Consider the following 25,691-nt stretch of genomic DNA (forward strand, 5'->3'; position numbering starts at 1 on the left):
CCTGATAACTGTATTTAATAAATATTTAATTGCGCACAATGTGCATGAATACAAGTATACAAAGTATTACACTGTCTCACAAAAGTTTCTCAGAGATTCTGTTCTCAATTTGCACTTTAGTACATGGTATCTCTCGCAGAGGTCACCACATCTTCTGCACTTACAGTCATGGCAGGTGTTATGGAATTGCTTGGATTCTCACAGTTTATGGTGAAATCCATGCACGGCGAGCCTTGTTAATATATGTCTTAATTCATAACCTCCTTGCATCCATTCTAAATTAATCATTACGTCACTGAGGTAAAAATCATCCGATATGTTGTTCCTCTTATGATGAAGTTCCTGCAGTAGTGCCTTATACGCTGTGGTGGTGGGGAGCAGGAACTTCAGATGTAGCTCTTCTACATAGAACAGTTCTCTTGTCAGCACGTAAGCAAGGAGTGTACTTGGATAGACAAAGTGATCTCTTAAGAAATGCTGATTTTGTGTTCTTTAAACTTTGCAATTGTGCCTTGGTAAGATGCACCCACATGTTTTCTATCCCGTAGGACGCAACTGGACTAACTTTGAGATGAAATAACTCTATGGCCGTCGTCAGCGACAAACTGCCGAGAAGTTCGATGTCGCCCATTCCTTTAATGGCCGTGATTCTGTCTTCACCTTTCCTTTCAGAAATATTCTCTAAATGCACCACTAGGCATTCCCAGTCTTTAACAACTGCATGCAAAGCATTTAATTTGCTTGCTACCCATCTAACTTCATGCAAGTACTGCAATTTAGATAATGCACATTCCAGCAACTCCGAAATTTTCTTCAGTTTGCAAAGTCGTTTTTGTGAATGTCGATAAAACATATATAGTTTCCTGAGTATAGAATCCATTTCATCAATGATTTTTAAGTTTCACCTTTTTTAGTGAGCGAAGAACAATGAGTTGGAGTTGACGTGCAACACAATGAATGTTTTACCAAGTTCTCAATTTTTTCAGATTTTTTGTAACCATACCATTACGGACACCAATCACACATGGTCCTCTATCAGTCTCTATACCTATTAGTTTTGTACCGTAAAGAGTTCTCCAAGCCCTAACTGAAGGAATTCTGTTTCTAGAGCATCCTCCAATGACACAATAGAAAGTCACCTTATTTTTTAAAAAAGAATGTAAAATATCAGTTCCTAATCAGATTTATCTGTTGATCCATCGAGTAAGATACTGACATGAACTTTCCTTAATGCCACATATAGGCTAAAATCTTCACGAAGATCTGAGGCAATGTATGAAATAAATTCTCTGCATTGTGTATCATTCACATATTTCTCTGAATCGGTAAAATTCAACTTGCTTAACAATGCAACCAAACCTTCAAAATCAGTGTAGGGCCTGTTATTTCTTTGCAATATAAGATACCATGAACAATGCATTCATATGCTGTAACATATTAGCATCAATTTCCTTTAAGCACTTTGCTAAAAGTGCACATTCGGGATTTTTCATTAAACTTTCAGCCTCCTGCCGGCCCCGCAGTGTAGGGGTAGCATGTCTGCCCCGGGTTCGATTCCCGGCCAGGTTAGCGATTTTTACGTGGATCTGAGGTCTGGTTCGAGGCCCACTCAGCCTACATGATTACAATTGAGGAGCTATCTGACGGTGAGATGGCGGCCCCGGTCAAGAAAGCCAAGGATAACGGCCTTCATCGTGCTGACCACACGACACCTCATCATCTGCAGGCCTCCGGTCTGAGCAGCGGTCGCTTGGTAGCCCAAGGCCCTTTGGGGCTGTTATACCATTTTTTTCAGCCTCCTCACACTTCGAGTGAGGATAGGACTTTTCGTATGTTTTAAACATTTCCAGTTTAAACGGTCCTGAAAATCCGGACACAACTTTAGAATTTTTGTCGGCATTACTACGAAAGTTACTGCATTTCTTCATAGCACAGCCATGGCAGTAATTCAAGCTATGATTCTCTGCACTATCATTCACATACTTCTCTGAATCAATGACATTCAACTTGCTTAACAATGTAACCAAACCTTCAAAATCAGTGTAGGGTCTGTTATTCTTTGCAATATAAGATACCATGAACAATGCATTCAAATGCTGTAACATATTAGCATTCATTTTCTTTACGCACTTCAAAGAAAGTGCTGAAATTTCCGTTTGCCTGAAAACTGAAATTTCGATGTATTTTTAATGTTTGTCTTGAACACCATAAATTTCACGCTGGTCATTGTCGCCCTGAACACTGCAATCGGCACTTCCATCAAGTGTTTTCTCACATTCACTCGCTTTTGTATCACTTTGTGTTCTTTCTATTTACGAAGAAATCCGAAAGGGTACACTGTTTTTTACTCACATCAGTCAATTTGTGTGGCTTCATTCGTTTAATTTTGCTGATTTTCTCAAGTATAACACAGGAACGTAAAATACACTAGCGTTAAATGGCTTCAGAGTTCGCAGGCTTCGATGTCTGATGCTACATTGCCAATTTTCCATAAATGCGCAGGAATAAAAACAACCATATTTCTAAAGTGCAAACCGTTCAATACCAAGATGCTGTAATTAAATTAAAAGTATAAATAATGTTCGGTGAAATTACAAGAACTGATAATCATGTCATTCCATATGTTCTAAATGCAAAGAATGAATTCCACGGAAATTTATCAGCTCTGCTTTGGCTGCAATAGTTTAGGAACGGCTAGTCACGGGAAGGAAGGCGGTAATGTAGTGTTTGTGGAATTATTTAACATAGTAGTTCTCTGCATTTCTCTACAAATCTGGTCTGATCTTTGTAATCGGCTACCGATAGCTGATCATCTGTAATGGAACTCGATGTGTTATTATATGTCCACATGAAAGGATACTTGTTTGACGGGTTACAATGATATCTCCCATGACCGCTAGACAGCTCTCGCGCAGAACTGAAATGTCTCGTTCCAAGGTACGAAGAGCAATTACAGAATTCAAGACTCTGCCAAAAGCACTGAAAATGTTTAGTGAACATATTAGAATATATGAGCTACAGAAAAAAACGTGAAATACCGCACGACTTGTTACTTTGTAAAGTGGTGGGAACGTACATGTAAGGGAACTCCGGATTTCAAAAAATAAATTTTCAAAACCGAATTTGAAAATTCAGGTGCCATAGGCGCCCAGTGACCCCTGAATAAGGTGATATATGAGCATCATATCGCAGATTAAAGATATATCTTACGCAGCTGTTCAGGCTCCAGTCCAGTTTCTTGTTACTGTCGCAGGTTGTCTCGGTCAATACAGTGTCACAGTAGTCAAATATAGGTAGTATCAGAGAGCAAATTATTTGTACTTTAACGTTAAAAATTAAATAATTGAAAAAGAGGTTCAACCTATTCAATACATAAGAGAAAGAAATGTAGTGATTACATTCTTATTTAATAGTAATTAGAAATGGGACCGGTTTCGACCCTAGTCCAGGTCATCGTCAGCTGTTTAAAACGTAAAAAACATGAAAAACAATGCATATGAAAAAGAAAAAGATTAAGTGAACTCTGGATCGGTATAAGATGAAATATAAATTGATGATGGGGGTAGAAATTGTGAGTCACTTAAAAGAAAAACAGTACGTAATATTATGAATGGTAGTACGGCACACGAATGATAGGTAAAGTCTCACAATGTTTATGAATAGTGGAGAACGGTCAAATGGGTCAGTTTTTACACTCTGTCAGGTACAGTCACAACACTATCGAACAACATATGAAGATCCATAAATATGTTGAAGTCGCAGACGAATAGATTTATAGAAATAAACTGCCAGCTCCCGGTGATCAGCGCGGCACTTTCAAGGTCATGCGCTGTAGTCTCGAACGCCAAAGTAGAATGGAGAATATCCTGAATATCCAGTATTTGCCTCGGTTGCGGGAAGTTAAGTACGTATATATAGAAATATACAACGTAATTCAGTAAAATTGAGTAATTGTGCTCCTGCTGAGTTCTTGGAAAACAGTTGACTTTAAGTCGAACAGAGAATACATTAGCGAACCGTTTCAGGGGATATAAGCATTTATATACTTTATTACATGTGCTTATCACCTGTTGAGTCCAGTTTAGGGTCTCAGTCATAATAATTCCTAAGTTAGTCACTGAAGTAGAGTAGGATATGATTTTATTGTTTAAAATTATTGGGGAGATGTCCTTTTGCTTGAGAGGAATATAGGTTGTTACTGGTACCGATAATAATAACTTGAGTCTTATTTGGGTTCATTAATAAACAGTTTTATTTGCATAGTCACTAAGATGTTGAAGGCCGGAATTTATTTTAGTAATTGCAGTATTAATATCACTCGACTTTGAATGATAGTAAATCTGCACATCATCCGCATACACTTGCAATTTGCAGAATTTAGGAGCTTTTGATATATCATTAATTTGGATGATAAATAACAGTTGTCCGAGAACCGACCCCTGAGGGACACCGAGGTTTTAACTTTGCCATCCTGAACTCAAATTTCCAAGTCACACGTTGCTGGCGATTTTCAAGGTAAGATGAAAAGAAACGAAGTAATACACTATTAAAATTTAGCTCTCATAGTTTCTGCAGTAGTAACTGAGGATTGACAGTGTCGGAGGCACTACTGAGATGTAATAATGTCTGTACAGTCACGTCCCGTTGGTCCATTGCACGTCTAATATCATCTGTCACTTGTAGTAAAGCTGTCTCAGTGCTATGTCCTTTCCTGAAGCCGGATTGAAAGGGATTAAGGAGGGAATGCTTGGTAAGGTATTCAGTTACTTGTGTATGAACTAGATGTTCAAGCACCTTGGATAAGGGTGGTAGGATGGATACAGGATGGTAATCTGAAGGAGAATCTAACTTGGAGTTCTTCGGGATGGGTCTAATTAGTGCATCTTTCCAAACATCTGGGAAAACTCTGTTTGTGAGGCAGTAGTTAAATATATGAGTTAGTATTGGCAGAACAGCTTCCAAGATATCCTTAATAAGCGATATGCCATGAGACCTATCTATGTCGGTGTGACTTAAAGCAACTAGCAAAAAAATAAACGATATAGGAATGTCACCATTACCTGTGGCATTAGATGTAATTATATCACACTTTTAACTTCATTCGAACTGACATTTCTAAAAGAGAATTGTTCATACACAGACTGCTGTTGTAACAAGGGTAGTGAATTTTTAGGGAAGGAGGTAGAGGCTATTTTTGGTTGTGCAAAATGATCATTTAAAGCCTCTAGCGATATGCTTGGTACATGATGCTCTACGGCTTTACCTATACCTAACGTGCGTAATTTACTCCATTTTTGTCTTGGGCTGTTGTTGTTCATCAATTCCTGAAAGTGTTTATATTTAGAATTCCTAATTAACTGCTTGGTTCTGTTTCTCAGAATGTTGTACCGCTCAAAATCATCTGTCTCATGCGTCTGTTTGTATTGTCTGTACAGTTTGTCACAACTGGCCATGGCAGAATTTATTTCGGCCGTTAGCCACGCGGAAGAATGACGGGTGATTCTTACCTGTTTCTTTGGTGCGTGCTTGTCAAATATTTCCAGTACCAGTGAATTGAATTTGTTTACTTTAGAGTTAATGTTCTGCTGAAAATTAGTATACTATCCCAAGGCAAGTTATATGCATTGCGGCGTAGTTTATTCCGGTCCATATGACGCAAGTCTTGTATTGTAATGTAGCGTGGTTTGTACTTAGCTATTAGTGTAGAATAACACACGTACAATAGGTCATGTGAAGAGATTCCAGGAGCAGGGATCTGTCCGTGCTTAATTAATTTTTGAGGTTGATTTGTCACAAGAAGGTCAATTAAGGTATGACTTGTGCGGTCAGAGTAACGAACATGATTAGTAGCGTTGTGTGGCAAAATTGTCATGTTTGTAGCGAGAAATAAATTCAGTAGATTGTTTGCGTCACTAGTCAGCTTCAAAAGGTCAGTGTTCAAGTCGCCCATGATTATAATGTCATCGTATGCCGAGATAAGATTTGCTAATGCCTCTTCAAAATCATCAGTCTGTCTTTAGGTGGCTTGTATACAATCCCTATTAATATCTTTTTATGGCAGTCTAACTCTACAAACATAAATTCTGGTCGCAGTGTAAGTCTTGGGTCAGAAGTAGAAATTATCTTACATTTTAGGTCATTTCTGCAATAAAGTAGAAGCCCACTGCCTATTTTGTCAATACGGTCATGGCGGTCATGAGTATTACATGTTATAAACATAACTTTTGGTCCTATTGAAAATTTTTAAATTTTATTTTAGTTTCCATATGTAATATTATATGTAATTTTGAAGATTATTTTAGGCTGAAGATGCCCTAAATTGAGGGTGAAACATGTCCCAAATAAGTGTTATTGTGTTTATGTAACCACTATAAGTGGAAATAAAGTATTGAATAGGTGGATTGTAGAGCACCTTTATTATTTTTGAACTGTAATATTTAGTATCCGTCAAGGTTAGCTGTCAATGACGGCATGTCTGTACGCATCCAGCTTTCACTAATTCCAATATTATGTGCATTGTTTACTTCAAAAATAGCCTGAACCTCTTCCATGAGCTAATAATGACTGGCCATTTAGGTGGCAACAGTGTAACGACTGCGGGTGACTACTGAGCTGCTCTTGCAACACAAGTCCTATTGAAGGTGGTAGGGACGAAAGAGAAGGGGAGGGTGAGGGCTGTGGAGAGTAATGCAGGTCAATGGTATTACCGTTGTACTGGTCAACAAACATAAGAAACTAAGCAGTATGAAAAGAAAAATTAAGTAAGATGTAAAATAAGCTTACCTGAGGAACCTGGTGAGTAGATCCACTGCCTTTCACAAGCACACACTTACACACACAATTATAAACTAATTACTACACACATAATTTCTTTCTCTAAGTTCACGAGTTCATCATACTCCCTGCAATGTTTTTTTAACTGTGCCTGGATATTTGAGATTTAGTTTCATCTTCTCTTAAAACACAAATGCGTCCATCTTGAGTCCAGAATTTCTGCAGTTCCCATAAATCCCTTGCCTGATAAAGGATATATTTTCTCACACTTGCGAGGGACTCTGTTAGCATGAGCCCACTGCCCTTCAAAGCTCGCTTCGCCCGCCACACCCGATCACAATCTACGGAATCCGTATTAACAAAGTTATATATTTAAGTAACTTCTTTAAAAAGTAATCACGATGCCTGTAAAGGAAGTAGCTAAGAAGATATCGGCTTTCGAATACTACAACACGAATTTACAGGTATGAACTAGCAACACAAAACCAATTTGTATTGAATAGGTGGATTAAAATAATCACTGTATTGTAAGCATTTATAGCAAATTTCAATAGGGTCTAATCATGAGATTAGTTACATGTAGCACGATCATGGTATCGAAGGAACTTAATAATGATAGGTCGATTTTCCTGTGAGACCACTTCAGTAGACGTTCGATTACGGTGGCCTAGCCTGTGGCAGCGATCCACATCAAGAATTGAAAATTCTACCGAAAGTTTATTTTTCAGCGTGTCCAGCATTTTAATGTAGACATCCTCGGGAGGCTGTTTGTTATTTGCTTTACGTCGCACCGACACAGATAGGTCTTATGGCGACGATGGGACAGGGGAGGGCTAGGAGTGGGAAGGAAGCGGCCATGGCCTTAATTAAGGTACAGCCCCAGCATTTGCCTGGTGTGAAAATGGGAAACCACGGAAAACCATCTTCAGGGCTGCCGACAGTGGGGTTCGAACCCACGATCTCCCGAATACGGGATACTGGCTGCAATTAAGCGACTGCAGCTATCGAGCTCGGTCGGGAGGCTGTTCCGGGACACCATGCAATAAAAATCAGTTCTGGTGACTGTACTGTTCGGCCTCGTCCAACACATCGTCTTGTTTCTGGAGTCGATCTTCCTGAGCCTTCAACTCTCCTTTAATCTTGGAGATGTCTTCACTGGCCTGTTTCTTGAATGCTTGGAACTCGCTATCAAGCGCTTGGAGCACGTTCAGTGGGTTGGTGGCACTGACTGCTGAGTCTAGGCGAGCTTGAAAGTCTTTCATGCAATCTTCGAAAGCCGATATCTTCTTAGCTACTTCCTTTACAGGCATCGTGATTACTTTTTAAAGAAGAAGTTACTTAAATATATAACTTTGTTAATATGGATTAGCACTTTCAGTTAATTAACTTGCAATTCAAACAGGGTGTAGCAAGAGCAACTTTACTCTACCGTCTCACTTGACGCCATCTTGAAAGGGTATATGGGATGTATATTACACACATTACCTTAAGAGTTATTTATAAGACAAAATTCTAATAGAATTCAATTATATTAGGTCCACCTATTCTGTACATTTCTGCCATTTATTAAATGGTCTGTTTGAAGTTACATAGTTGTTTAAAATACCTGAGACATGTTTCGACCTGGCCTAGAGGTCATCATCAGAAAAATAACAGTGATACATAAAAATTTGAGATAAAACACAGTCAACAAATGCAATGGGATTTTACGTTAAAATGTACATAGCTTGAGTATTAAAAATATTTCAGAAGTAGTCAGACTTACAATGTCTCTCAATTCATACAAAAAATTTTGGCCAAATATTATACATTTTCCAACAGAAGCTCTGTCAAAAATTCTGTAGAATTTAGTAACATCACAAATAAACTTTACAAAGGTGAAAAAATTGAGTGTATCCTCCTAATTCAATACATCATCTATTCCATCATTAGACGGAGTAATCAAATTAAACATGTTTCATCTTGTTTGAGCCATCTTCAGTAAAAAAAAAGGGAGGGGTGAAATAATTTACATAACACAAGCTAAAAAATGCCAAAAAACATAATGAAGGAACAAATGAAAAAACAAAAGAGAGCCTACTCAGAAACAAAATTAGCACAATATACAGTATTTACATCATCATGTGGAGCAAAAAACAACTCACTGCGATAAAATTCAGTGAAACAGGGGTTAATACAAAAAATAATTGAAACTAAAAACTGTGTTAACTTAAGAAGAAAAACGAAAACAAATTATATAAATGGAAATGAACAATAAGTGCACAGTGAGGTTGCGGACCTCTTAGTTTACAAAATATTGGTTAGAAATTTCTCAGCAGTTATCCCCTTTAGAATGGGGTTCAATCCAACTATATGCTAGAGAGAAGCTTGTTGACATACTAGATAAGAAACAAAAGACTTTAGAAAACAAACTTTTCCATTTAAATGAGAGTAAATTAAACTTGAGGGATCAGCCGACAAGAATAAATAAATCCACTCCAGCTTTAAAAGATGTACCCACTACAATAAATTTGTCTAGCACTACTTTCATACATACATTATCATTATAGACTGTTATGCCTTTCAGCGTTCAGTCTGCAAGCCTCTGTGAATTTACTAAACGTCGCCACAATCCTCGGTTTGCAACTAGTGCTGTGGCCTCATTTAGTTCTATACCTCTTATCCTTGAATCGTTAGAAACCGAGTCTAACCTTCGTTGTCTTGGTCTACCTCTACTTCTCTTACCCTTTATAGTAGAGTCCATTATTCTTCTAGGTAACCTATCCTCCTCCATTCGCCTCACATGACCCCACCACCGAAGCCGGTTTATGCGTACAGCTTCATCCATCGAGTTAATTCCCAAATTAGCCTTTATCTCCTCATTCCGAGTACCCTCCTGCCATTGTTCCCACCTATTTGTACCAGCAATCATTCTTGCCACTTTCATGTCTGTTACTTCTAATTTATGAATAAGATATCCTGGGTCCACCCAGCTTTCACTCCCGTAAAGCAAAGTTGGTCTGAAAACAGACCGATGTAAAGATAGTTTCGTCTGGGAGCTGACTTCCTTCTTAGAGATCACTGTTGATTGCAACTGTGAGCTCACTGCATTAGCTTTACAACACCTTGATTCAATCTCACTTACCATATTACTATCCTGGGAGAACACACAACCTAAATACTTGAAATTATCTACCTGTTCTAGCTTTGTATCACCAATCTGACATTCAATTCTGTTGAATTTCTTACCTACTGACATCAATATAGTCTTCGAGGGGCTAATTTTGATACCATACACATTGCACCTATTTTCAAGTTCCAAGATATTAGACTGCAGGCTTTTGGCACAATCTGCCATTAAGACCAAGTCGTCAGCATAGGCCTGACTGCTTACTATATTTCCACCTAACTGAATCCCTCCCTGCCATTTTATACCTTTCAGCAAATGATCTATGTAAACTACGAACAGCAAAGGTGAAAGATTACAGCCTTGTCTAAACCCTGTAAGTACCCTGAACCAAGAACTCATTCTACCATCGATTCTCACTGAAGCCCAATTGTCAACACAAATGCCTTTCATTGATTTTAATAATCTACCTTTAATTCCATAGTCCCCCAGTATGGCGAACATCTTTTCCCTCGGTACCCTGTCATATGATTTATCTAGATCTACGAAACATAAACACAACTGCCTATTCCTCTCGTGGCATTTTTCAATTACCTGGCGCATACTGAAAATCTGATCCTGACAGTCTCTCTGTGGTCTGAAACCACACTGGTTTTCATCCAACTTCCTCTCAACTACTGATCGCACCCTCCCTTCCAAGATGCCAGTGAATACTTTGCCTGGTATACTAATCAATGAGATACCTCGATAGTTGTTGCAATCCTTGCTGATAGATAGGTGCAATTACTGCTTTTGTCCAATCTGAAGGTACCTTACCAACACTCCACGCTAATTTTACTACTCTATGAAGCCATTTCAACCCTGCCTTCCCACTATACTGTAACTTTTTTGATGATAATAATTAAATAAAATCATAAAAAAAAATATATAAATAAAATTACTCAAAAACTTAATAAAATTAATAAGCATAATTAACCGAAATGTCCGTAGTATGGGCGCCAGAGTTCACCAGAATGGATCCCTCGAATTTAGATAAGAGCATGATAAACTTTATATCCCAGGGCGTGTACATAATGCTGCGTACTGGTACATCTGCTGCAGGCTTTACCTAACCTCCTGAAAACGACTAATTAGGTAGGAACTGCAACTAGGTTCATCAATAACACTGATTCTAAAATAGCTACCTATATTCTTAACAAATTCCGTGCATGAGCACCTCATCAACATATAACATTATACATATAATACACACATAAAATATTGCTGGAAGACTCCATATTTACAACAACAATAATAATGAAAATCGTGGGAAAACAAAAGCGAGAACTAAGCTACCATTTGTAGATAGTCCGATGAACAATGTACATGTATGAAGATAAATACCCTTCACTGTCTCTATATCAATTCGACTTACCGATTCTCATAATCGGCAGTTACCACATCACACAGATACTGTACCTTGTACTATTGTGTTCACATATTTTAACACATGTTGTAAAGATATATACACACGTCTGTCGATCCTCAACATAAATTATGGAACGTCTAAGATAGCTTTCACCAACATATAATGCTAGGCCTCCACAAGTGCTACCATACTTAATGCGCAAGCACTCTCCACAATCAGCCACTTTCCACGAACATAACAAGACTACGCTCCACGAACGTTTGAAGTCCAGTCCATTGCAGCCGTGTCACTCCAGTACCGTGTATCAGCACCACTTCCTTCCCGTACAGTGCGTCAGTTGTCGTTCCTTCATACAGTGTTACTGCTTCTAGTTGCAGTAGTTACCTTACAATCACCTTCACAATCACCCTTACAATGTTTTTTACAATGTTCCAGGTTGCCGCCGTATGATCAACCTTTATAGACATCAACATCCCCCTCCTCTCAGATGATACGTCTGGATTGGTGCTTGCCCACCAATCATGAGTGATCTCTAGTCAAGACCAAGCCCTGAACTACTTCTTCTTCCCAAGACAATAACAAACTCTGGAGTTTTACATGAATCATCGAATTTCCCTGGTACAACAGCAAGCTCATCTCATCAGGCTGGGATATATACATGACTCATGAATTTCCCGACACAAGTACATCACAACAGACACTGGGGTAGCCATATGACTCATTCAAATTACCAGAGTTATTAAAGCAATGTTTTCCCACTCATGCAAAACAAATTACTCATACCTACATATGTGGATATCTTCCAGCTTATAAATATAAATGACAAAACATACAAATGAAATACCGATAATAATAATAATAATAATAATAATAATAATAATAATAATAATAATAAATCGAATACTGACAATAATATCTATAACTTCTATATATAATTCGGGGGTGTGATATATGTACTATCACAATACTTCACCATTTCAGGTCTAATTTCATCTATTCCTGCTGCCTTATGACAATGGTGTTTATTTACCATCCTTTCCACTTCCTCTAGCATAATTTCACCAACATCATTTTCCTCCTCCCCATGAGCTTGGCTGTTCGCAACACCACCAGGATGATTACCTTTAAGATTGAGAAGATGTTCAAAATATTCCCTCCACCTCTCCAGTGATTCTCTGGGATCTATTATGAGTTCACCTGAATTACTCGAATCACTGTTCATTTCTTTTTTTCTCACCCTTCCTAAGATTTTTTATTACTGTCCAGAAAGGTTTCCCTGCTGCTTGACCTGGGTAGCCTTTCCAGGTTGTTACCAAAATATTCCCATGGCTTCTTTTTGGATTCAACAACTATTTGCTTTGCTCTGTTTCTTTCATCTATGTACAAATCCCTGTCTGTCGTGGCCCTTGTTTGGAGCCATTTCTGATAAGCCTTCTTTTTACGTTTACAAGCTGCTCTCACTTCATCATTCCACCATGATGTTCGTCTTTTCCCATCTTTACACACAGTTGTTCCTAGGCATTTCCTTGCTGTTTCTACTACAGCATCCCTGTATGCCACCCTTTCACTTTCTATATCCTGAACCTGCTTACTGTGTACTGTGTGAAACTTCTCACTAATCATATGCATGTACTTCTAATTTCCTCGTCCTGGAGATTTTCTACCCTTATTCGTTTGCAGACAGATTTCACTTTCTCTACCCTAGGCCTAGAGATACTTGGTTCACTACAGATCAGATAGTGGTCTGTATCATCGAAAAATCCGCAGAAAACTCGTACATTCCTAACAGATTTTCTGAATTCGAAGTCTGTTATGATATAGTCTATTATGGATCTGGTACCCCTAGCCTCCCATGTGTAGCGGTGAATAGCCTTATGCTTGAAGAATGTATTCGTAACTGCTAAACCCATACTAGCACAGAAGTCCAGCAAACGCTTCCCATTCCCATTAGCTTCCATATCTTTCCCACATTTACCAATCACCCTTTCGTATCCTTCAGTTCTATTCCCAACTCTCACATTGAAATCGCCCATTAGCACTATTCTATCCTTGCTGTTGACCCTGACCACGATGTCACTCAATGCTTCATGAAACTTCTGAACTTCATCCTCATCTGCACCCTCACATGCTGAATACATGGACACAATTCTTGTCCTAATTCCTCCAACTGACAAATCTACCCACATCATTCGCTCATTTACGTGCCTAACAGAACTGACTCTGTTGCGTGCAGTGTTATTCCTGATAAAGAGCCCTACCCCAAACTCTGCCCTTCCCTTTCTAACACCCGTCAAGTACACTTTATAATCTCCTATCTCTTCCTCGTTATCTCCCCTTACCCGAATATCACTTACTCCTAGCACATCCAGATGTATCCTCTTTGCTGACTCATCCGCTTCTACTTTATTTCTTCCATAAGCCCCATTAATATTGATAGCTCTCCATCGAATTCCATTTCGTTCGCCATGTTGTTTCCAAGGAGTCCCTCGCCTGTCAAATGGGAGTGGGACTCCGTTACTCCCATAGGTCCGAGGCTTGATAAAATGTTCTGAGCTCGGTAAATTCATTAAGCAGGATGCTACCCTACTTGCACATAGTCCAAGTGAGGATCTCTCCTCTAATGGATTATGGACCACCGGTGAATTGTATAGGCCTAGCCGCCTGAGCGCAAGGAGGGCCATGACTCTGAATATGTCCGAGATGCTCACTCCCATTCCACAGCAACTGGTATTCCGACTCTCAGGACCACTTCTAGGCCACTCAGCCGTTGCCCATGGTTCACGAACTAGGACATGACTACAGTAACCCACAAACATGAACCACTACTTTCATTGAGAACAAAATAAATTTACTCAATAAAAGATCTAAATTCAACTGGCCTAACCTACACATAATGGAAGGCTTGATAACTACAATAGCAGAAGCAGAGTCGAATGTAGGACAATTACCAGTAGATTTTGAAAATGATACTAGGTATGATATCAAAAAGAAGCTTCCTACCTTAGTTGAAGAATTAACAATTCAGTTTCTACTCTAAAAAGAAAAAAAATAATAATGTAGGCGTATTGAATAGGTGGAAATCAAAGTTTTATTGTTCTCCTTTTATTAGATCTATCTGTGTCAGTGTGATGTAAAGCCACTAGCAAAAAAAAAAAAAAAACTGTACCTGGCGCTTAGTGAAAGTAACCATTTTTTAGACAGCAGAAATATTTTCGTAATGCACCGTAGTATTGTAGACACTTGGAAGTGGTATTGCCGGCAAATTTTCAGTGGGCTCTAGTCAATATTATGATGCCAAATTTAAGTTGGTGATTATTAAAAACATGGAAATAAAGAATAATAGTGCAGCCACAAGAAAGTATGGCATAATTAAAGGCAATGTTCGGCATTGGCGTGAAGACAAAGGTAGTCAAAAAATGCATTCTCTCCAAGCAAGGCATTCATTGGCCTGCAACAAGGATTCCTTAAAGAAGTCTAACGTGAAATTGTGAGGAATGTGCGTAAAAAAAACCTGGAGTGGCTGTAATACAAGATGTGATACGAATGTGGGCTCGCGAATAGGAAGTCCCTGAATTTTCAAAGGCAGTATCACGTACCTCTAATTAAAATGATTCGGGAAGTGTTTAGGATTTGCATGATACTGGTACTTAGGTGCGTATATTTTATTTCTCATTTATTATAAATGAGGACAAAGTGCTATTTCCATCCTAAGAAAGTTGTGTAAAAACGCAAGGAAACGTATAACAAAAGGCACCCATTATCGGGTATGGAACGAGTTTTAAGGAATTACATCTTTCTGGTCTGGATTGCTCATGACTAGGACTCGGATTCGAGCATATTAGCATATTTTTTTCCTGAATACAACACATTGAAAGAAGCCTTTCGGTAGTATTTTCATCTGCCTGGGACCAACAGAATAAATTTATTGAGCATATAAATGCATAAATCCGCAGTTTTCAGAATAGAAGCATATAAATGCATATTCTTGTGGTTTTCGTCTAAATAGTTTTTCTTCGAATTCCCCCCCGAATTCGGGCCCTGACCATCCTTAAGGTTCTAAAACAGAAATAATTATTGAAAAGCCTATCTGGTGCGAATAATAGAACCGCAGGTTTTTAACCTTTAGTGAGGTCATTCACACGCCCTAATTGGCCTCTGCCGGATTAGAGTGCGACTCGTCAGATAAGCTCTGGAAGCCCCAAGCATCCTTTCACTTTGAAATGTGAGGTATTTTAGTGGTGTGCCTATTTTGGAAACCAGTATTGTTTAGGTGGCTTTTCCCATGAAGTGGTGGAAGATCCGACCCGGTCAAGTGAAGTTTCTGCATTCTACTCTCAGTTCTCAGTTCGTAATCGTATCCGTACGTCCCTATCGAGTTCTTGTGATTTCCAGGTACGCGATGCCTAAAGTTAAGGAATCTCTGAGTGTTTTACTCCGACAATGTGCAAAGGAAGACCCCGACTCGTTTTCTACTGACGGGAAAATTCTTTTCTGCAAAATGTGCGAAAAAGAGGTAAGTTCTTATTGACATTTTCACATCTAGGTTCTTAAAGATATTACTGGTCAAACGGTTGAAATTTCAAGTAAGCCGTATGTGCAGCATACGGTGCCTACCTACTAGGTAAGTAGAGAGAAGTCTTAAGAATTCGGAGTGTAGACCCGTTAGATCCTCAAATTTTACATTTCCGAGACTGAAATTGACGTTTGGATTTGCTGGTTTTTCATGGGATCGTTGAGAGGCTGCTCGTATTTAAAAATAATTTAATAGTCCACAATGCTTTATTTTTGTTCATTCAATGTATTTTTTCTCACTTATGCGTACCTACCTATTTATTTTCAGATCAAGATTTCGAAGGGTTTTCAATTTTCTCAATATAAAGCCACAAGTGGGCACTCAGCAAAAGTTGAAGAATTTAAAAAAAGGAAATTGAAGAAACAAGTGCTGGTACAACCTTTGTTCAATCAGCAACAGCACTCGGACGAGTTCTCTTCCAGAGTTTGTAGGACGTTTTTTAAGTGCCAACATACCCCTCTACAAGGTCGAACATGCTGAGATTAGAGCTCTCTTCAAGGACTTTGCAGGAAGAGAGTTGCCTCATGAGTCGACCCTACGTAAAAATTGTTTCTTCAGAGTATGAAAAGGTATGAATTCATGCACGATTGTCGTATTCCACATTCTCGTTTAAACAATTTAGAAATAATTTTAACATGGGTCTGGCTCTGTCGTAATGAAGGTAATCTCTCGATAATACCTTCATTCCACTAAGAATATTCATTCAGGTACTTTCTTCACCAGGTTCTACACGCAATCAGGGACGACATCGGGAGCCACCCAATTTGGTTATCTATCGACGAGACCACAGACAGTTGTGGAAGAAACATGGCCAACATTATTGTTGGAAAACTCAGTCTCAGTGAACCGGGGAAGGGCCACCTAATTCTGCGCAGGGAGCTAGATGTGACAAACCATGGTACCATTGTGCGAACAGCTCAAGCAGCTCTGCGTAAGTATATGTTTGTTAATTTATTTTTTGAGCGTTTTGCCAAAGAAAAATAAGTACAATCTGGCTATAATTTCAATGCATTCTACGTATGCTCAGTGAAGACTCTGATAGTTCTGATAGTTAACTATCTCTTACAGTCGTACGGCATGTCGGAATCCCATTAACTGACCGGTTCATTCTTCATTTTATGCATTTCTGTTTCAGGCTTGTTGTGGCCAACCTTTTCGGATGAGGAGGTAAACAAAGTACTTACTTGCATTAGTGACTGACGCTGCTCCCTACATGATTAAGGCTGGGAAGAGCTTCAAGCTTCTCTACCCGAAGATGTTACTTGTCTTGCCCATGCAATGCACAGAGTTGCTGAGGAGCTGCGCGAAAAATCGCCCAGCGTGAACAGCGTCATTTCCTCAGTGAAAATTTTCGTCAAGGCTCCTTCTCGCGTCCGTGCCTTCAAGACGATGCATCCAGAGCTCCCTTTACCTCCCGAGCCCATATTGACGCGATGGGGAACTTGGATATTGGCTGCCTTGTATTACGCTGAAAATCATAGGGCAATTGAAGAGGTAAGACTAGTTGAAATGTTTAAAATCTTCTCATTTTCGAGATTTTCTCTATCATTCTTGTCATATCCTTTATCTTTATTCCATCATACGGCGCCTAATTTTGTAATTTTCTCAGTTATTCATTCTCCTCGGCTGATGTTTTTCATTTATATTTTTTCCAGGTGATCAGTACGTTTGATGAGGCGGACAGCAAGTACATCGCGAAAGCTAAGGCTGCTTTTAAAATGAAGGGCTTGATGCCATCCTTGACTTTCATAAAAGCCTACGTGAGCATCATTCCTGAGGCCATCCTAAAGTTGGAATCGCGAGGGATGGAGTTGGTTGAAGTGGTCGCTACAATACAAGGAGTCATCCAAGAAGCCGACTCGTGGCCTGGATAGACTGGGAAAACTGTGAAACAAAAATTGGAGTTCGTGCTGGCTCGAAATCCCGGTTGGAGTGCAGCGTTGGACTTGGAGAGGATGCTGCATGGCGAGTCTGCACCGTCAGAGGATTTTCCGAACTGCTCTGCACAAGAAGCAGCATCATTCAAGTATTAACCTCTCGTGTCAGTTGACATCGAAAGATCGTTCTCATCATTGAAACTTTTGTTGACTGATTTAAGAAAATCATCCAAAACTGAAAACATAGAAAAAATTCTTGTTGTACAGAGCAATGCAGATCTACTTCAATGACTCGCCTAATTCTGAACATCTTGTAAATGAACTTTTAAACTGTAACTTTTATAAGAAAACTTCTCATATATATACTTGAAACTTGAATGCGAGTATATCGCAGTGTATCATACATACAATTAGAAAATAAAGCTCGTATATAAAGATATGTTATTGGTTTTTTAGTTTCACTTTCCTTTCTATAGTTTTTAACAGTGTTTTTCGAGCATATTCTGCATATTTAACAGCATATAATGTTTTTCCGAGCATATCTATCGAGCATATAACACATGGTTTTCGAGCATATCTGGAGATTTTATCGAGCATATCGATCCGAGCCCTACTCATGACAATCGATAGTATTCAACTACTGCAATGGATATGGATGAAATACTAATAAAATAATTTGAAGTGGAAATAGCACCTTTTGAACAGACACTACAGAAATAAAATTATCATTTCACAAAGCACTTTTTAAGCCTGATAGAATTTTTTAAAAGGAAAATTTGGGGTTGTCTTGGATTTGGGGAATCCGAGGCCCGCGTTACACAGAGGCACTACAATCGACTGCTGAGGTTAGCGATGCATAATAAAGTTCATTGTGGACACCATCGTCAGCTACATGGGAATTAGTGGGGTTTTGTCATAGGTGCAGGATGGCCAAGAGAAAGTGATAGCTTACTACAGTAAAACACTGTCTAAAGCTGTACTACAGTAAAACATTGTCTAAAGCTGAGCTGAATTACCGCATGGCGTGTCGGGAACTGCTGGCCATTGTGAAGACCTTGGAGCACTCCCACAAGTGCCCGTATGAGCAGCTATTCCATCTGCATACCAACCACCCTGCTCTGACTGGCTTCTAAGCTTCCATAGCCTGAAGGGGTAGATAGTTTGTTGGACACAATGCCTTCAAGTGTAAGACTTCATCGCTGAGCACTGACAAGGAAGGAGACTCCGCCTGAAGACGGGTAGGCAGGCGGGTGCTGTGGACGTCCAGGCCGTGAGGGCCGATGCAGCTGAAGGCTGGGATTGAGTCACTTTGAGGAGAGAGCAGGTGGAGCACGACAGCATCGGGCAGATTCTGTGGGACGTTAAGTCATAACAGCGACCGGAATGGAAGGACATTGCTGAATGCAGTCCAATCTGTAAGGCATACTGGGCACAGTGGGCATCTCTGAAGGTCAGCAATGTAGTTTAAGCTGCTGAGAAGAGAACTTTGTTTCTTAAAATGAAATCGTAGTAAATTCCATATTAATGTTGACAAGGAGGACATTCATATATTTAATTGACCTTTTAATGTCATATAGATGCGCTAACCCACGTGTGGAAGTAAACCGATGGCAAGAAGCAGATTGCCCAGCTGGTAATTCCCAGGGGTATTAGGACAGAAGTTGTGACAGAGTTCATGTGGGCACCACTGCTGGCCACCTGGAAGTGAACAAGATGTTAGAACATGTCTGAGAGGAATACTGTTGGGTGCTCCTGAGGAATGATGTCGAGAGTACATGCCAGACATGCCATCTACATGCCATTCACTGAATCTGATGCCAGGAACCATAACGTACTCTTGGTCATCGACTACGTCACAAAGTGGCCAGAGGTCTACACTATCGGTAACCAAGAGGCATCTACAGTAACAGACATCTTGGTGACTTCTGCCGCCTGGGTGTACTGAGGTAACTACACACTAACCAGGGTAGGAATTTGAGTTGTGCCTGATGCAGGAGGTTCTGCAACATCTGGCAGTGCAGAAGACCTGTATGATGCCTCTCTACCCTCAGTTAGACAGCATGGTGGAGCGCTTCATGAAGACTATCAAGGAACACCGCAGGAAGGTGGTTTTTGGTGCACCTGAGGGACTGCGATGAGAGAGTCCCATTCATCTTGATGGCTTACCGAACATCCACACACGAGACAATGGACATGACCCCTGCCAACATGATCTGAGCTTCGGGAGGGAGGTATGCCTGTCACGTGCCCTAATGTGTGGATCGGTACTTTGTCGGTAGCAGCCAGCAACGTACTATGTGTTGGAATTGATGTCGACTGGTTCAACAGGATCCACGACTATGCCTCGCAAGATCTGAAGGTAGCCAGTGACAGGATGAAAGTTTGCTACGACATGCTGGCGAACTCTGTGGGTTTTCAAGAAGGTATGGCTGTACAGTCCTGTGGGGACGAAGTCGTCTGCAGGATGTGGTGGCATCCCTGAGGGAAGATGATGCTTGTCCATTTAGAATGCCTGGTGCCATATCGTGAAGCAGCTTGGGACAAACCTTGAAGTAGGGCAGTTTGGCGGTGTCTGCCATTTTGTCAGGAAGGCCTGTAAGGAGCAATACAATGTGGGCGCTCCCAGTTGCGAGCGTCACCTAGCAGCCAGTCAGAAACGAGACAGGCACGGATTGGCTAGCCCATCTGCTACCACTGTTACGTCACCGGAGCCCTCGTAGCGGTGTGGTGGTGATGCTGGTGAATATTGTTTTAAGAAGTAGTACAACTAGCAAGGAAGCTCGTGGTGTAACCAGAGAATTCGGTCTCCAGAGCGTTCCAACAGCTTTTCCTCACCCCAAGTATCTGGTGGAAGGGCTGCCCCCACCCCACCCCTCCTGTATAAATGACAGGCCGAATGTGCTTTGGGAGTTAAGTGTAAGCTCAATCAGTCGGCGTTTGAGAACGTGCAGTGCAGTCTGCCAGCCATTGTGATGGTTCAGTTCTGTGAATGACAGTGCTGTGGAGTGTATGCTTGGGAGCACGGGCGTGCTGCATGTGAACTCACAGAACAGTGCAGCAGTGTGAAAGGGAGAACAGTGAATTGAAGATTTCTGTGAGGAACAGACTGTGCACCATGGTCAGAATTGTGAGATTGTGTGTGCATGCATGTAAACTGTGACTGTGTGGCCACGGTAGTGTACAGTGCATAGTGAACTGTTTTAGCTGGTAAGTGTTTAACTGAAATACTAGAGCAGAGATGCTCATGCTGAGCATTCAGTCATGCGAGCGCCCAGCACAGTAAGTGGGCGGGCTGGCAGGCGATGAGCGCAGCATATGCTATTCAGCCACAGTGACGTGGCTACATCACAGGCCATGAAGGTTGGCCTGCAATACCACTGCAATACCAGAGTTTGAAATGGAGGCAAAAAGTAATGAAAGAGGCAGAAATCCAGTCATTTTCAATTTACATTGTAAGAAGTAAATTACTTATGTTCATTGCAGTTTATGTATTTTGACCAGATACAATAAAGAGTTAGGCCTACAGTCTCAAATATTTTTATAATGTATGTAATGAATTACACATTTTTACTATTATTACATTTTGATAGGTGCTTCAGAAAGAGTTATAATACATAGTTAAAGTGGATAATCTGTGGCTTGTGGTTGTTTGGGTTTAAATAATGTAATAAACTCACCAACAATCCAATCATGCTTGCCAGGAATAAAATATAATTGAGGTTATTTATTTGAAGGCATACTGTACATCTATCTAGTAGATACATTTGTGTTGTTGTTGTTGTTGTACTTTAATCTGGGACAGTAAATATCTATGTCCTCACTCGTGATAAAACTCCCTCTTGCCATTATCACTGGATGCCTGTTAAATTTTAAATACTATTTTCAGAAATTCAGTGAACAGGGAAAGTCACACAATACTACAACACTGTGCAACATAATTGTTGCATTATGTAATTATATTACTTTTTGCTTAATGAATAACAGGAATGTTACTTAAAAAAAAAAAAAAAAAAAAAAATGAAAATCCTGTCATTCCCATCCAAGGAGTTGTAAATTGTAGCTTGTACGCTTAAACCCTGTGGCTTGATATGATAGACTGTAACACAAAAATTATAAAGTGTCAGTTTTCTTAGAATGAATAAATGTAAGAAAATAAAACGGACTGTTTATATCGAGTACAGTATAAATCAAACTGGAATATCTTGAAAAGGTCCGCGTTTTGGTTGCAGTTTTAGAGTTTTATTTTAAATAATGTATCCCAGTCAGCACTTGGCTGAGTAGTGGAGGAGAGCTTCGTAATCGCAATTGAACACCAATGCTTCCTCGCTTTCCTGCAAAGTGTGTTCGCTCTCTCGCTTCATTGTGACATATGCTTGCTACTAGCCGCACTGGGCTAGCCTCAACTGGCGCCCAGCTGAGAACCTCTGTAACTGAACAGTGATAACATAGAGAGCATGCTACCTAGAGTAATTGTGTGCCAGTGTGTAAATGACTGTAAGAGTTAGTTACTAAGTCTTAGAGAAAACGCTACCAGTCATGTACAGTATTTATGTATCCACCACCCTGCCTTCAGCCATGCCACTATAAAAGACAGGTCGAACGGGCTTCGGACAAGATGCTGCTGGAACACTCTGAAGACTGAATGCTGTGGTTACACATTGAGCCCCCTTTCTACGCTGCTGTGAGGCCCCCAGTGGTGGTAGCAGATGGGCTAGCCAATTCGTGCTTGTCTCGTCTCTGACTGGTTGCCAGCTGAAGCAAGTGGGCAGATGGTGATGTCACTTGTGACTGGGAGCCAGACTGGATTGCTCCACCAAGGCCTTCCATGCAAATTTGCAGACTTCGTCACAATATGGAATGTTATGGAGCATATGGTGCTGTTGATGATTTGTCCATTGGATGGGGACATTAAGCCTTGAGCAGACCTGTTGTTTTTTCACAGGAATAGGCTGGGTACCAACACCAGGTTTCATCCTCTTTCTACCTTATCATCCCACATCTAGATGCACAGGTTGTCCGTGGGCATCAAATAGACTTGCACCAGATCAGCAGAACATTTCCTTGGACACTCCTGGCTCTGAAAGCCATACAATAAAACAAAAATAAACTATCTCACAGAGGAGAGAGAACTACAGCTTGTGTGTTGCAGTCTAAACATAGCTCTACACAAAGTTGTACAATTTTTTCTTTTACAGTTGATTTTACATCGCACCGACACACGTAGGTCTTATTGCGACGATGGGATAGGAAAGGCCTAGGAGTGGGAAGGAAGAGGCTCTGGCCTGAATTAAAGTACAGCCCCAGCATTTGCCTGGTGTGAAAGTGGGAAACCACAGAAAACAATCTTCAGGGCTACCGATAGTGCAGTTCAAACCCACTATGCCCCAAATGCAAGCCCACAGGTTAGCTAACAAGCTGTATACCTGTTTTCAAGAGACAGAAGACACTTCGGCATAAATGTTTCACAGAAACTTGAAGCAATATGTCCATGTAGAGGCAAGCAAAAGTGGAAAAATGACTAAAGAGCATATGAAACTTCTTCTAATTTCAGTTCTTGGTGAACATAAGTGATTTGCTGTGTGATCCCTGGTTAAGTCATAAAGATCATACCAGTTTAGATGCAAGTTTTCCAAACAAAGATGTTATAATTCAGATATTGCCAGTGAAAGAACAATGTTGCCAACCTCTTGATGTGTAGTTCTTTTGGCATCATAAGCTTTATGAGAAGGATTGCTGATTTTGTAAGACTACAATGTAAAAAACCATATGTATTTCATGTAATTATAATTTTCTCTGCAATATACAATCAATTTTCTACACCAGAGTACAAGCCAATGTTTGCAATTAGCTTGGCAGAAGGCAGGCTATGAATTTGACTTTAGTATATCATTGTTTCAAAATGAATTAGTGTAGCTTTTGATATTAGACTGTTTTGATGTGAAAGTGATGTTGAATGTAAAAATGTTGCTTTGGTGAGATGTGCTTATTGTTCTCTTCCACTTTGCTTTAATCACTTCATTGAAATCCCTCATCTGCTCTTTGAAGATTATCAAGTTAGTAGAGCAGATATATTTTACGTTTCATTATTACTTTAAGCAGAGGGTTTGTGACACCGTTGATTGAAAATGTAACGAACTACCCATGACACTGAAAATGTGTATGTTTTCTCATGTTATATCGATATTATGTTTGCTTGCGTTAGCCAGGTTCCTCACTTAGGACTGAATAGATGATTGTTCAGATGTATCTCAAGGTAGAATGCACTGTTTTGCATGGGAACGACTTGGGCCACCGTTATAGTGATATATTATAAATATTATAAGCATGTTTTTGTGTGATTGTGTGTTCAATATCAAGGGTGTCACTTCACTTGTCAGTGGGAATTAATGGGTACGTGTTGGGAACACTGGTCGTGGGATCTCTTATTTCCAGTGTCAAACACTTTCATTACTAACTGCAGCATTCTCTCCTCAAAATGTCCTCCAGGTAACCTATACAACTAACCATTTGTAGCTTTTAAGCCCTTTTGCCCAAGTTTCCCTGATAACTCAGATTTTATTTTTATTAGTACCCTATCAACTGGTATGTTTTCACCACATGCTGCACTGAACCACACAATTACCATAGATTCCATTTCTTCTTAGAGTGATTTTGAAACTTATATTTCTCTTTTTTGCTTTGAAACCAATTTTTTTGTTCCAGAGTTTTCTCTTTATTTTTTAACATTCCTGTTTATGGAGAATTTGCCAGTCTGATTTCACCAACTGGCACATTTATGTTTCTCTCCACGTTGTGAATCAAGTTTACTTTCTCTGCAAGAGGAAAAGTTTTCTTTTTTGTCGTGATAGTGAACTTGATCAAAACTGCCTCAGATTTTACTGAAACGATATGTGTGAGCAAACTGACACCCAGTCAGGTAGGTAGCGTGGCACACAACAAAAACAAAACAGCATTTGATAAGTACTTATGCCCAACTGTGTATTCTGTTAACAATACAAGAGAAGCCACATACATGAAAGCAAAGTAGTATGTTTTACTGAACAATGTGACATCGTCAGTCTTTGGCTTTGCTTTATCTGTGGCAGTCACTATTTGAATGTATGTACAAATCTAGTTAGATGCTTCCACCTACTGTTAATGATATAAATTACTTTTACTGAAGTGGGCTACCATCAGGGAATTGCCTGTAAAGAAATACAAGGCTTCGAAGTTCTTGGGCTATCTGAATCATCTTGACAAAATTGTAAAATCGGGGTAACTGATTGTTACTAAAAGTTTGCATATGATGTCACAATATTGGCAGGATAGCAAATGCTACAGAATATAGTAGTCTTGCTGGGCTGACTAGCTTGGACGGTAGAGCCTTGGCCTTCTGAGCCCAACTTGGCGGGTTCGATCCTGGCCCAGTCTGGTGGCATTTGAAGGTGCTCAAATACGTCAGCCTTGTGTCAGTAGATTTATGGGCACGTTAAAGAACTCCTGTGGGGAAAAATTCTGTCATGTCCGTGTCTCTGAAAACCATAGTTAATGGGATGTAAAAACAATAACATTAATACATGTCCATTTCAGTACGACATTAATTCAAAATGGAATGAAAAATCCAGATATTATTTTCTGTTTAATATTGCATTGCCCTAGAAGAGTATTCATTGCAATAAATTAATGTAAATTATTAAGTATTATCTAGACATTTATTGTTTCTTATTGGCCATATTGTCTGTTTACAAAGCCCAGAATGTTATTATATCCATCAGTGAGAAAGTATCTTTTTCTCCAGTTTAAGAAAATGATGGTTAGCCCTTTTTTGCATGCATCTGTTTTGTTCCAACATTTATGATGAATGGTTTGGTGGTTTACTACTTATCTCTCCACTTATTTGGAGAAAGAGCAGCTGAAGTTGCTTGTGTAAACCAATCAGTACATTTATGTATCAGACATTTTGTTTTTTAGATG

At 39.7% G+C, this 25,691-nt stretch overlaps 1 protein-coding gene across 3 annotated transcripts in view; it reads left to right on the forward strand.

Annotated features, from left to right (window-relative positions):
* Positions 1 to 25,691, forward strand: part of LOC136860653 (uncharacterized) — a 314,102-nt gene that overhangs the window by 28,170 nt on the left and 260,241 nt on the right. The gene's annotated exons all lie outside the window — the stretch shown is intronic.

The sequence above is a fragment of the Anabrus simplex genome, chromosome 1, assembly GCF_040414725.1.
Source record: "Anabrus simplex isolate iqAnaSimp1 chromosome 1, ASM4041472v1, whole genome shotgun sequence".
Lineage (NCBI taxonomy): Eukaryota > Metazoa > Arthropoda > Insecta > Orthoptera > Tettigoniidae > Anabrus > Anabrus simplex.